The sequence below is a fragment of the Aythya ferina genome (genome assembly GCF_964211825.1).
Source record: "Aythya ferina genome assembly, chromosome: 2".
NCBI classification, from domain to species: Eukaryota; Metazoa; Chordata; class Aves; order Anseriformes; family Anatidae; genus Aythya; species Aythya ferina.
This window is the reverse complement of record NC_140297.1, coordinates 221,568-234,107: the sequence shown is the minus strand read 5'-3', so window position 1 is coordinate 234,107 and position 12,540 is coordinate 221,568. Positions and strand designations below refer to the sequence as shown.

The 12,540-nt window shown below is 59.4% G+C and overlaps 3 long non-coding RNA genes across 3 annotated transcripts; all 3 read left to right on the top strand.

Annotated features, from left to right (window-relative positions):
* The first annotated feature begins 1,140 nt into the window (after positions 1-1,140).
* Positions 1,141-3,315, top strand: LOC311432657. Its single transcript, XR_014690225.1, has 2 exons — positions 1,141-1,265; positions 1,961-3,315. It is a non-coding gene; the product is annotated as an uncharacterized lncRNA (long non-coding RNA).
* Positions 3,316-4,754: 1,439 nt separating this feature from the next.
* On the top strand, positions 4,755-12,281 carry LOC311432646. Its single transcript, XR_014690210.1, has 2 exons — positions 4,755-6,078; positions 11,694-12,281. It is a non-coding gene; the product is annotated as an uncharacterized lncRNA (long non-coding RNA).
* On the top strand, positions 7,008-9,709 carry LOC311432660. The gene is made up of 2 exons (XR_014690228.1): positions 7,008-7,660; positions 8,356-9,709. It is a non-coding gene; the product is annotated as an uncharacterized lncRNA (long non-coding RNA).
* Positions 12,282-12,540: the final 259 nt, after the last annotated feature.

The window sequence follows — 12,540 nt, the reverse complement described above, 5'->3', positions numbered from 1 at the left end:
GGGTAATAGTAGCAGCTGCTGGAGGGATGTTAAGTGGAGTGGTAATAACTGCGTGTCTTCTTTGTAGATGTCTGGGTATGTCATGTCGAAAGCATTGGCGTCAGTGTGTGTGTTTGAGACAAAGTGCTGTTGTGAAGTGACTTACGAACACGTTTGGTGGTTGTTTTAAGTGATATATTCTTGTGGCATGAGCGAGGAGCGCAGGGGGCCTCTTTGCGTGACGGCGTGATTGTGCTGGGTGAGCGAGACGCAGCATCGCCGCGAAGCGAGTGCGGCGTTCCGATCCGCGGTCCCGTATCCTCCGCGAGGGGAGCGGCCGGGGACGAACGAAGCGCACGACAGACCGAAAGGAAGTGCTGTTTTATCCAAGGGTTGACTGGTGGTGCCCAATCTATGCGCCCGGCGGTGCATCTCGTAATCCCATTTTTGTTCTTAAATGTTTGGAGCGTGACAAGGAGGAAGGTGGCGGCATTATCTAAGTGACAGTTTAGAAGTTTGGATATATTCGCTGTGGTGTTCGGTCGGTTTCCCGGGTATCGGGGGAGAGGGGCTGACCGATTATCAAAGAGGCAGAACGGAGGGAGTCGCGTCTGCAGTGGTTTGGGCTTGAGCCCTTGGGAATTTGGTTAGAAGGGGGAGAGCGAATTTATTTAGGCCTCAATACCTTTTCAAACCCCCATATCGATGGATCCGTAGGAGTGATTCCTTGTTTTGTGTGAGCTTGCTAACAAAGTGCATGAGAAAAACTGGCACTCGGCTTGAATTTCGGTCCTGCTGAAATGTAAATTTTGTGGAAAAGGTGGTATTGTTTGTCTAGAAGACGGAGGGCTGAGTGCTTCAGGTGTCCTCCCGAAGTCCTGTGGATTTCTCATTGGAACGGGGCTCATCAATCATCTGAAATAGTAACGTTTGTACGTGGACAGAAGAGTTGAATCCCAGAGAACTGGGACATTTGGGAAGAAGATTAGGAAAAGAGAGTGAAAACCTGTCGCTGGACCCCCAGTCACTGGAGCCCCAGGTGCGGCTAATGAGGGTGGGTAGTGATCTGGGCAGCCCCTCCTCATAAAAGGGCTGCACCTGGGCGGGGGTGGCAGCTGCGGGGCTGGTGGAGGAGGAAGGCGATGAGGGGGCTGTAGTTGCAGTTTGTCTGCCTTGCGGCCCCTCTGCTGCTTGGGGCAGCCAAGCTGGGTCCGGAAAGGTCTTTAGAGAAACCTCGGAGCACGGTGAGCTTACTGAGCGTTGCTGGGACCGTGGCAAGGAAGAAGGTGCGTGCAAGCAGGAGTTCCTGGGATCGTGGAAGTCCTGGGCAGCAGGGCTGCCTGTGTGCTGAGGCTGGGTGGGGGAGGACTCGCCGAAAGCTGGGGTGGGCGGCTGGGCGCGCGCAGGCACAGCGAGCCCCGTATGCGAGGAAAGCCCCGCACGTCTGTGCACGTGCTGTCATTCTTCATGAATCTGAGCGACTCTTCCTGTAACGCCCTTGAGTCGACACACGGCAACTGCAGACGACATGCAGCATTATACAGCAACTAACATTGTACGACCCAAAGGACTGCCTGTTCTCACCCCAGATGCTCTTGAGGGTTTTCACACTGCCCCATACTTCTGCATCAGCTGCCAAGCGCACCCACGTCCTTGAGCAAAAGCAGCCCCATGGACGGCTTTGCCTTTGCCTGAGGCAGGCGTAAGTCAGACCGTCTTCACCAGCATGGCTTTTTTTTTTTTTTTTTTTTTTTTAATATGCACTGCAAGAACTTTATCCCTTTCTCCGTGTGTAGGAGTTTTCATTGGGCAGGGCTAGCTCGATTGGCAGACTAACCAGGTGGCTGTTGCTACATGTGCATCCTACCTGGGCAGCCTGCTCTAAGGAACCTGCTTTGGCAGGGGGGTTGGACCCGATGATATTTCGAGGTCCCTTCCAAGCCCTACAATTCTGTGATCTGTGGTGGCTTTACCTTTCTAGGCAGCTGACGAACTCCACCGCAACAGCTCTCTCACTCCCCTTCCTCAGAAGAGGAGGGGAAGAAGAAAAGGAAAGGAACAACTCGCGGGTTGAGATAAGGATAATTTAAGTAAAGGAAAAAAAAAATATCAAGGGAAAACTGTTATTAAATAATTCCCCTAAAGGGAAAGGGGGGAAAAAAAAAAAAAAAAAAAGGAAAACAGAAGTAAAGGCTGTGTGGAAGTGCAGAGGAAAGAAATTACTCTCTACTTCCCCCCAGTGAGCGATGCTTGAGCACGTCCTTGAAGCAGGGCCTCAATGCTCATAGCCGTTGTTCGGGAGGACAGATGTTCTCCCCACGAGAGCCCACCCCTCCCCTCTTCTTCCACTTTTATTGCTGAGTGTGACGCCATACGGTATGTATGGAATAGCCCTTCGGTTGCTTTACGTCGGCTGCCCTGCTGATGTTCCTTCCTCCCCTCTCGCCCACCCCCAGGCCTGCTGGCTCGGGGCGGGGGTTGAGGGAATCCTGACCCTGTGCCAGTATTGCTCAGCAGTAGACACAACTCTGGTGCGATACCAGTGCCGTTCTAGCTACAAGTGCAGAGCACAGCACCGTGTGGGCTGCCGCGGGGAAAGTTATCTCCGTCCCAGCCACACCCAGTACAGCACCCCAACGGTTGAATGTCTCAGCACCCATTGCTTTCAGCGTACTCTTTGTCAGTCTGTTGTTGTTTGTTTGTTTGTTTGTTTGTTTGTTTTCCCTGGACGCTGGTGCAGGAGAAGGGATGTGGTATACCCATTCAATGCCATGCTCTTTGGTCCAGGTGTTTATGAGGTCATTGTGGAAATGAATCCCATTGCCTGATTCAATTATTTCTGGCGTGCCGGGTTGACATGGGACTGTGAGAAAACGTTGCGTCTTTGCAGTAGAATGTGTTTTTGCAGTGGAAAATTCCACTAGGCTTGCATATCCAGAAGTGCTTGTGCAGGCACGACAGCAGCCCAGCAGTGGAGAGTACGCTAAGCAGATAAGGGGAAGGTTCCCACTGTCCCAAAATACGGAGGACGGGTAAGAAAAGCAGGGCGAGCAGTGCAAAATGACTGAAAGCAAAAGATCGTGGGCCCTGTGGTCACAAGAGAAGATGGGGCGGAAGGAGAAATTAACGGTTGGTCAAGTAAAACTGGACCTGTGCGGTACAGTGACAAGCGTTGAGTAGCTCGTGAACCTGTTGCACTCAGCCAGGGAGGAAACGGGAGGAATCAAGCCTTGGGTAAGAGGGTTATAATATAAGGTTATGATATACTTTTGCTGGTTGCTCCCGCTTGCAGGACCCCCGCCGCTGCAATCGTGAATAAAACAGCTTTGCAGAAGACCCCGTCCGAGCAAGTTATTTCTTTCTTTATTGATTTATTTATTGATTTATAATTATTATAGTCTTTCTTTTTTTCCTCCCCTCACAAGACTTGCCTTTCAAAGCCCAGGACGGTGTTCCGGGTGGAAAGCTACGTTTCCAGCCGTGCAGTGGCTGCTTCCAGCACCCCAAGCACACGGCGCTCGCCAGCTTCACGGGAGCAGGTTCTGTAGCGGGGGGGTGGGGGGGGAGGAGGGGAAGGCGACAGGGCCTGGCCGCGATGCCGGGGCAGGGGGAGCCCCTGCAGCTGCCGAGCTTCAGCACAGCTCAGCGCCACGCAGCCGTTTCCTCGCTGCCTCAATCTCACCCCTCCGGGAAAGGGGGGAGAATCGGGGGTGGGGTGGGGTGGGTAACGCGTGCCGGCTGAGATAAAGACAGTTCAATAGGACAGAAAATTAAGAGAAAGTAATGACAACAACGTGCACGCAGGCACCGAACTCCTGATGCACGCTGCAGTTGCTCACCACACGCGTGTCCGACGGCCCAGCCGCTTCCTGAGCAGCAGCCGCCCCCCGGCCATCCTTCCCGGCCGGTGCTCCGCGTGATGGCGTGCGTTCCGGACAGCCCTTTGTGGCCAGCTCGGGTCGCTGTCCCGCTCGCGTCTCCTCCCGGCTCCCGGGGCACACACAGCGTCTCCTCTCCGGCTCGAGCGCGCCCAGAGCTCGCGGCCCCTCCTCGTGCGGCGGCTCCGCTCCGCTCCGCCGGTCCCCCGGTCGCCGGGCCGAGCCCCGCGGCCCCGTGCCTCGCTCCGGAGGCGTCCGCAGGCGCTGAACGGCAGGGCGGAGGACCCCCGCCGGCGGCAGCGTCGTGCCGCGCCCGGCCGGCCGGGCCCTCCCGGCCACAGCTTCCCCGGCCGGCCGGCCGGCCGCGCGCAGCTCCCGCGGCGCTGCTCGGTGCCGCCGGGGCGGGCGGCCTGGGGCCCCGGCCAATGAGGCGGCAGCTAGCGGCGCGGCTCCGGGGAGATGGGCGGGGCATGCAAATCCCGCCGGAGGGGAGGGGGCGGGAGGGCGGGCGAAGGTAAGGGGCGGGGCGACTGCGAGGAGAGGCGGAGCTGCGCCAATGAGCGCGGAGCGAAGGCCGGGCGCAGAGGCTTCGTGGGCGGGGCCCGCGGCCGGCGAGGCGAGGCGAGGCGCGGCGCGGGGAGGGAGAGGCGGTGCGCGGGGCGGGGCATGCAAATCGGTCGCGGGGCCCGGCTAATCGGGCGCTTGGGGGCCCGAACGGGCCGCTGGGAGGCCCCGGCGACGCGGCGGCGGGGCGCTTGGGGGTCGCGGCCGCGAGCGGAGCGTCGGCGAGGGCGGGCGAGGGCGGCGGGTTGAGGCCCGGGAGGGCGGGGGCGGGCGGTGGAGCGGTGGCCGTGAGGTCGGGGTGGTGGGCGCGGGAGCGGGTGTCGCGGGGGAGGGGGGGGTCGGCATCGCTTCTCGGCCTTTTGGCTAAGATCAAGTGTAGTATCTGTTCTTATCAGTTTAATATCTGATACGTCCTCGATGAGAGGACTTTATATTAAACGGATTTTTGGGCTCGGGAGTTGGATCCGGAGCTTGCTCCCTCCGCTCCGCGCATCGTCCCGGTATTGCAGTACCTCCGGGAACGGTGCACCTCCCTCGGGAGGTTGCTGTGGCTGTGCAAAGACAGAGCTGGCAGGCAGGTGTTGGGCGGGGGTTCGCGCGGCGCTTCCGCGGCGCGGGACGGGGCAGCGGCCCCTGAGCAGCCGCCGCCCGGCCGCCGCAGGCTTCCCGGCTCCGCGGGGGGCTCGGCGCGGCCCGGCCCGGCCCAGCGCAGCGCGTGCGCTCGCTTCCCGCCTCGCTGCCCCTTGCACGGGGCGGAACGGCTCTCTGCCCCCTCGCGCTCCCGCCAGCGCATGCCGCCCCTTTGCGCTGGGGAAGCGGCCGCCTCCAGTGGCCGGGGCGGCCCGGGGCGCGGCGGGGGCAGCATGGTTCTGAAGGTTTTCTTTGGCTTGCAGCTGGCGCTGGCGACAGAGGCACTTAGGAGAATCGCATCAGGTAGAGAGAGAGCGCTGACAGCATAGCATGCCACTAGGATGCTACCTGGTGTCTCTGCCAACTACGCTGCGTTGTGCAAAATAACTAAAGCCAGAAGCCTTGGGCCCCTTACCGAGGTCAGTCTCTTATTAATAAGAGTGGGAGCCTGCCTTAAGAAACTGGCAGAAACCGGTCCTGCGGATGGGCAGGAGCCAAGGAGCAACCGACTCTGCGCAAAGACAAGAGGTCAACTAGCGGGGACGAGGAAGAGCCACCAACCTTCGTCCCCATGACCCCCGACGACCGCCACCGGGAGACACTGCGCAAGCGCGGGTGGGGGGTGCCTGTGGAAATGACTTCTTGAACTACTTTTACCGTGAGGCGGGGACGGGTTGTGAATACGTATAGGCGCGCTGTGAAACTTCGTGCAAATGTATCTCTTTGCTGGCTGCGTATAACCGCGGCAAATTGCCGCGTGCGCTGCACACGACTTTGGCGGGACCATCCCCCCGTGCTGCCCAGCGCTGAATAAACAGACCTACTTTTGCAGTCTTACTGACTGTGGACTCTGTTTGCCGCAAGGCAGTTTGGCGAGCCGGCCGGGAGAGACGTTCCGCTCGGCTGCGGGATCGGCTGCGGAGCGGACGCCCCTAGGTGCACCCCGAGCATTTTCCTCGGGGGAGCCTCCGCTCTGAGCCGCTCACCGCGGGAGCAGACAAAGACCTCCTGAGGCCGCGGACAAACGGTAAGTTTTAGGGTACAGGAAGGGCCTGTAAGTCGTGCGGGTGGCCGGGGCGGCTGGTAAGTCGCGCAGAGACGTCTGGCGTGCAGCAGAGTCCCCGTGTGGGAGGAGGGTACGCTACAGGCTGACCGATGGAGATGTCGGGGAGGGGGGGGGGTTGCTGGCCGCTAGAGCGGCCGCTAGAGATCTTGGGAGTAGATGGAGCAAATGCGAGGTTACCGCTGCGTCCCAGTGTTGGGAGCCAGGACGGACCTGCTAAAGACCGCATAAGAAGCAGGAGAAGGGGAAGCGGGCCTCTCACAATTGTGACAAGGTTACCTGGGTAATAGTAGCAGCTGCTGGAGGGATGTTAAGTGGAGTGGTAATAACTGCGTGTCTTCTTTGTAGATGTCTGGGTATGTCATGTCGAAAGCATTGGCGTCAGTGTGTGTGTTTGAGACAAAGTGCTGTTGTGAAGTGACTTACGAACACGTTTGGTGGTTGTTTTAAGTGATATATTCTTGTGGCATGAGCGAGGAGCGCAGGGGGCCTCTTTGCGTGACGGCGTGATTGTGCTGGGTGAGCGAGACGCAGCATCGCCGCGAAGCGAGTGCGGCGTTCCGATCCGCGGTCCCGTATCCTCCGCGAGGGGAGCGGCCGGGGACGAACGAAGCGCACGACAGACCGAAAGGAAGTGCTGTTTTATCCAAGGGTTGACTGGTGGTGCCCAATCTATGCGCCCGGCGGTGCATCTCGTAATCCCATTTTTGTTCTTAAATGTTTGGAGCGTGACAAGGAGGAAGGTGGCGGCATTATCTAAGTGACAGTTTAGAAGTTTGGATATATTCGCTGTGGTGTTCGGTCGGTTTCCCGGGTATCGGGGGAGAGGGGCTGACCGATTATCAAAGAGGCAGAACGGAGGGAGTCGCGTCTGCAGTGGTTTGGGCTTGAGCCCTTGGGAATTTGGTTAGAAGGGGGAGAGCGAATTTATTTAGGCCTCAATACCTTTTCAAACCCCCATATCGATGGATCCGTAGGAGTGATTCCTTGTTTTGTGTGAGCTTGCTAACAAAGTGCATGAGAAAAACTGGCACTCGGCTTGAATTTCGGTCCTGCTGAAATGTAAATTTTGTGGAAAAGGTGGTATTGTTTGTCTAGAAGACGGAGGGCTGAGTGCTTCAGGTGTCCTCCCGAAGTCCTGTGGATTTCTCATTGGAACGGGGCTCATCAATCATCTGAAATAGTAACGTTTGTACGTGGACAGAAGAGTTGAATCCCAGAGAACTGGGACATTTGGGAAGAAGATTAGGAAAAGAGAGTGAAAACCTGTCGCTGGACCCCCAGTCACTGGAGCCCCAGGTGCGGCTAATGAGGGTGGGTAGTGATCTGGGCAGCCCCTCCTCATAAAAGGGCTGCACCTGGGCGGGGGTGGCAGCTGCGGGGCTGGTGGAGGAGGAAGGCGATGAGGGGGCTGTAGTTGCAGTTTGTCTGCCTTGCGGCCCCTCTGCTGCTTGGGGCAGCCAAGCTGGGTCCGGAAAGGTCTTTAGAGAAACCTCGGAGCACGGTGAGCTTACTGAGCGTTGCTGGGACCGTGGCAAGGAAGAAGGTGCGTGCAAGCAGGAGTTCCTGGGATCGTGGAAGTCCTGGGCAGCAGGGCTGCCTGTGTGCTGAGGCTGGGTGGGGGAGGACTCGCCGAAAGCTGGGGTGGGCGGCTGGGCGCGCGCAGGCACAGCGAGCCCCGTATGCGAGGAAAGCCCCGCACGTCTGTGCACGTGCTGTCATTCTTCATGAATCTGAGCGACTCTTCCTGTAACGCCCTTGAGTCGACACACGGCAACTGCAGACGACATGCAGCATTATACAGCAACTAACATTGTACGACCCAAAGGACTGCCTGTTCTCACCCCAGATGCTCTTGAGGGTTTTCACACTGCCCCATACTTCTGCATCAGCTGCCAAGCGCACCCACGTCCTTGAGCAAAAGCAGCCCCATGGACGGCTTTGCCTTTGCCTGAGGCAGGCGTAAGTCAGACCGTCTTCACCAGCATGGCTTTTTTTTTTTTTTTTTTTTTTTTAATATGCACTGCAAGAACTTTATCCCTTTCTCCGTGTGTAGGAGTTTTCATTGGGCAGGGCTAGCTCGATTGGCAGACTAACCAGGTGGCTGTTGCTACATGTGCATCCTACCTGGGCAGCCTGCTCTAAGGAACCTGCTTTGGCAGGGGGGTTGGACCCGATGATATTTCGAGGTCCCTTCCAAGCCCTACAATTCTGTGATCTGTGGTGGCTTTACCTTTCTAGGCAGCTGACGAACTCCACCGCAACAGCTCTCTCACTCCCCTTCCTCAGAAGAGGAGGGGAAGAAGAAAAGGAAAGGAACAACTCGCGGGTTGAGATAAGGATAATTTAAGTAAAGGAAAAAAAAAATATCAAGGGAAAACTGTTATTAAATAATTCCCCTAAAGGGAAAGGGGGGAAAAAAAAAAAAAAAAAAGGAAAACAGAAGTAAAGGCTGTGTGGAAGTGCAGAGGAAAGAAATTACTCTCTACTTCCCCCCAGTGAGCGATGCTTGAGCACGTCCTTGAAGCAGGGCCTCAATGCTCATAGCCGTTGTTCGGGAGGACAGATGTTCTCCCCACGAGAGCCCACCCCTCCCCTCTTCTTCCACTTTTATTGCTGAGTGTGACGCCATACGGTATGTATGGAATAGCCCTTCGGTTGCTTTACGTCGGCTGCCCTGCTGATGTTCCTTCCTCCCCTCTCGCCCACCCCCAGGCCTGCTGGCTCGGGGCGGGGGTTGAGGGAATCCTGACCCTGTGCCAGTATTGCTCAGCAGTAGACACAACTCTGGTGCGATACCAGTGCCGTTCTAGCTACAAGTGCAGAGCACAGCACCGTGTGGGCTGCCGCGGGGAAAGTTATCTCCGTCCCAGCCACACCCAGTACAGCACCCCAACGGTTGAATGTCTCAGCACCCATTGCTTTCAGCGTACTCTTTGTCAGTCTGTTGTTGTTTGTTTGTTTGTTTGTTTGTTTGTTTTCCCTGGACGCTGGTGCAGGAGAAGGGATGTGGTATACCCATTCAATGCCATGCTCTTTGGTCCAGGTGTTTATGAGGTCATTGTGGAAATGAATCCCATTGCCTGATTCAATTATTTCTGGCGTGCCGGGTTGACATGGGACTGTGAGAAAACGTTGCGTCTTTGCAGTAGAATGTGTTTTTGCAGTGGAAAATTCCACTAGGCTTGCATATCCAGAAGTGCTTGTGCAGGCACGACAGCAGCCCAGCAGTGGAGAGTACGCTAAGCAGATAAGGGGAAGGTTCCCACTGTCCCAAAATACGGAGGACGGGTAAGAAAAGCAGGGCGAGCAGTGCAAAATGACTGAAAGCAAAAGATCGTGGGCCCTGTGGTCACAAGAGAAGATGGGGCGGAAGGAGAAATTAACGGTTGGTCAAGTAAAACTGGACCTGTGCGGTACAGTGACAAGCGTTGAGTAGCTCGTGAACCTGTTGCACTCAGCCAGGGAGGAAACGGGAGGAATCAAGCCTTGGGTAAGAGGGTTATAATATAAGGTTATGATATACTTTTGCTGGTTGCTCCCGCTTGCAGGACCCCCGCCGCTGCAATCGTGAATAAAACAGCTTTGCAGAAGACCCCGTCCGAGCAAGTTATTTCTTTCTTTATTGATTTATTTATTGATTTATAATTATTATAGTCTTTCTTTTTTTCCTCCCCTCACAAGACTTGCCTTTCAAAGCCCAGGACGGTGTTCCGGGTGGAAAGCTACGTTTCCAGCCGTGCAGTGGCTGCTTCCAGCACCCCAAGCACACGGCGCTCGCCAGCTTCACGGGAGCAGGTTCTGTAGCGGGGGGGTGGGGGGGGAGGAGGGGAAGGCGACAGGGCCTGGCCGCGATGCCGGGGCAGGGGGAGCCCCTGCAGCTGCCGAGCTTCAGCACAGCTCAGCGCCACGCAGCCGTTTCCTCGCTGCCTCAATCTCACCCCTCCGGGAAAGGGGGGAGAATCGGGGGTGGGGTGGGGTGGGTAACGCGTGCCGGCTGAGATAAAGACAGTTCAATAGGACAGAAAATTAAGAGAAAGTAATGACAACAACGTGCACGCAGGCACCGAACTCCTGATGCACGCTGCAGTTGCTCACCACACGCGTGTCCGACGGCCCAGCCGCTTCCTGAGCAGCAGCCGCCCCCCGGCCATCCTTCCCGGCCGGTGCTCCGCGTGATGGCGTGCGTTCCGGACAGCCCTTTGTGGCCAGCTCGGGTCGCTGTCCCGCTCGCGTCTCCTCCCGGCTCCCGGGGCACACACAGCGTCTCCCCTCCGGCTCGAGCGCGCCCAGAGCTCGCGGCCCCTCCTCGTGCGGCGGCTCCGCTCCGCTCCGCCGGTCCCCCGGTCGCCGGGCCGAGCCCCGCGGCCCCGTGCCTCGCTCCGGAGGCGTCCGCAGGCGCTGAACGGCAGGGCGGAGGACCCCCGCCGGCGGCAGCGTCGTGCCGCGCCCGGCCGGCCGGGCCCTCCCGGCCACAGCTTCCCCGGCCGGCCGGCCGGCCGCGCGCAGCTCCCGCGGCGCTGCTCGGTGCCGCCGGGGCGGGCGGCCTGGGGCCCCGGCCAATGAGGCGGCAGCTAGCGGCGCGGCTCCGGGGAGATGGGCGGGGCATGCAAATCCCGCCGGAGGGGAGGGGGCGGGAGGGCGGGCGAAGGTAAGGGGCGGGGCGACTGCGAGGAGAGGCGGAGCTGCGCCAATGAGCGCGGAGCGAAGGCCGGGCGCAGAGGCTTCGTGGGCGGGGCCCGCGGCCGGCGAGGCGAGGCGAGGCGCGGCGCGGGGAGGGAGAGGCGGTGCGCGGGGCGGGGCATGCAAATCGGTCGCGGGGCCCGGCTAATCGGGCGCTTGGGGGCCCGAACGGGCCGCTGGGAGGCCCCGGCGACGCGGCGGCGGGGCGCTTGGGGGTCGCGGCCGCGAGCGGAGCGTCGGCGAGGGCGGGCGAGGGCGGCGGGTTGAGGCCCGGGAGGGCGGGGGCGGGCGGTGGAGCGGTGGCCGTGAGGTCGGGGTGGTGGGCGCGGGAGCGGGTGTCGCGGGGGAGGCGGCGGTCGGCATCGCTTCTCGGCCTTTTGGCTAAGATCAAGTGTAGTATCTGTTCTTATCAGTTTAATATCTGATACGTCCTCGATGAGAGGACTTTATATTAAACGGATTTTTGGGCTCGGGAGTTGGATCCGGAGCTTGCTCCCTCCGCTCCGCGCATCGTCCCGGTATTGCAGTACCTCCGGGAACGGTGCACCTCCCTCGGGAGGTTGCTGTGGCTGTGCAAAGACAGAGCTGGCAGGCGGGTGTTGGGCGGGGGTTCGCGCGGCGCTTCCGCGGCGCGGGACGGGGCAGCGGCCCCTGAGCAGCCGCCGCCCGGCCGCCGCAGGCTTCCCGGCTCCGCGGGGGGCTCGGCCCGGCCCAGCGCGTGCGCTCGCTTCCCGCCTCGCTGCCCCTTGCACGGGGCGGAACGGCTCTCTGCCCCCTCGCGCTCCCGCCAGCGCATGCCGCCCCTTTGCGCTGGGGAAGCGGCCGCCTCCAGTGGCCGGGGCGGCCCGGGGCGCGGCGGGGGCAGCATGGTTCTGAAGGTTTTCTTTGGCTTGCAGCTGGCGCTGGCGACAGAGGCACTTAGGAGAATCGCATCAGGTAGAGAGAGAGCGCTGACAGCATAGCATGCGACTAGGATGCTACCTGGTGTCTCTGCCAACTACGCTGCGTTGTGCAAAATAACTAAAGCCAGAAGCCTTGGGCCCCTTACCGAGGTCAGTCTCTTATTAATAAGAGTGGGAGCCTGCCTTAAGAAACTGGCAGAAACCGGTCCTGCGGATGGGCAGGAGCCAAGGAGCAACCGACTCTGCGCAAAGACAAGAGGTCAACTAGCGGGGACGAGGAAGAGCCACCAACCTTCGTCCCCATGACCCCCGACGACCGCCACCGGGAGACACTGCGCAAGCGCGGGTGGGGGGTGCCTGTGGAAATGACTTCTTGAACTACTTTTACCGTGAGGCGGGGACGGGTTGTGAATACGTATAGGCGCGCTGTGAAACTTCGTGCAAATGTATCTCTTTGCTGGCTGCGTATAACCGCGGCAAATTGCCGCGTGCGCTGCACACGACTTTGGCGGGACCATCCCCCCGTGCTGCCCAGCGCTGAATAAACAGACCTACTTTTGCAGTCTTACTGACTGTGGACTCTGTTTGCCGCAAGGCAGTTTGGCGAGCCGGCCGGGAGAGACGTTCCGCTCGGCTGCGGGATCGGCTGCGGAGCGGACGCCCCTAGGTGCACCCCGAGCATTTTCCTCGGGGGAGCCTCCGCTCTGAGCCGCTCACCGCGGGAGCAGACAAAGACCTCCTGAGGCCGCGGACAAACGGTAAGTTTTAGGGTACAGGAAGGGCCTGTAAGTCGTGCGGGTGGCCGGGGCGGCTGGTAAGTCGCGCAGAGACGTCTGGCGTG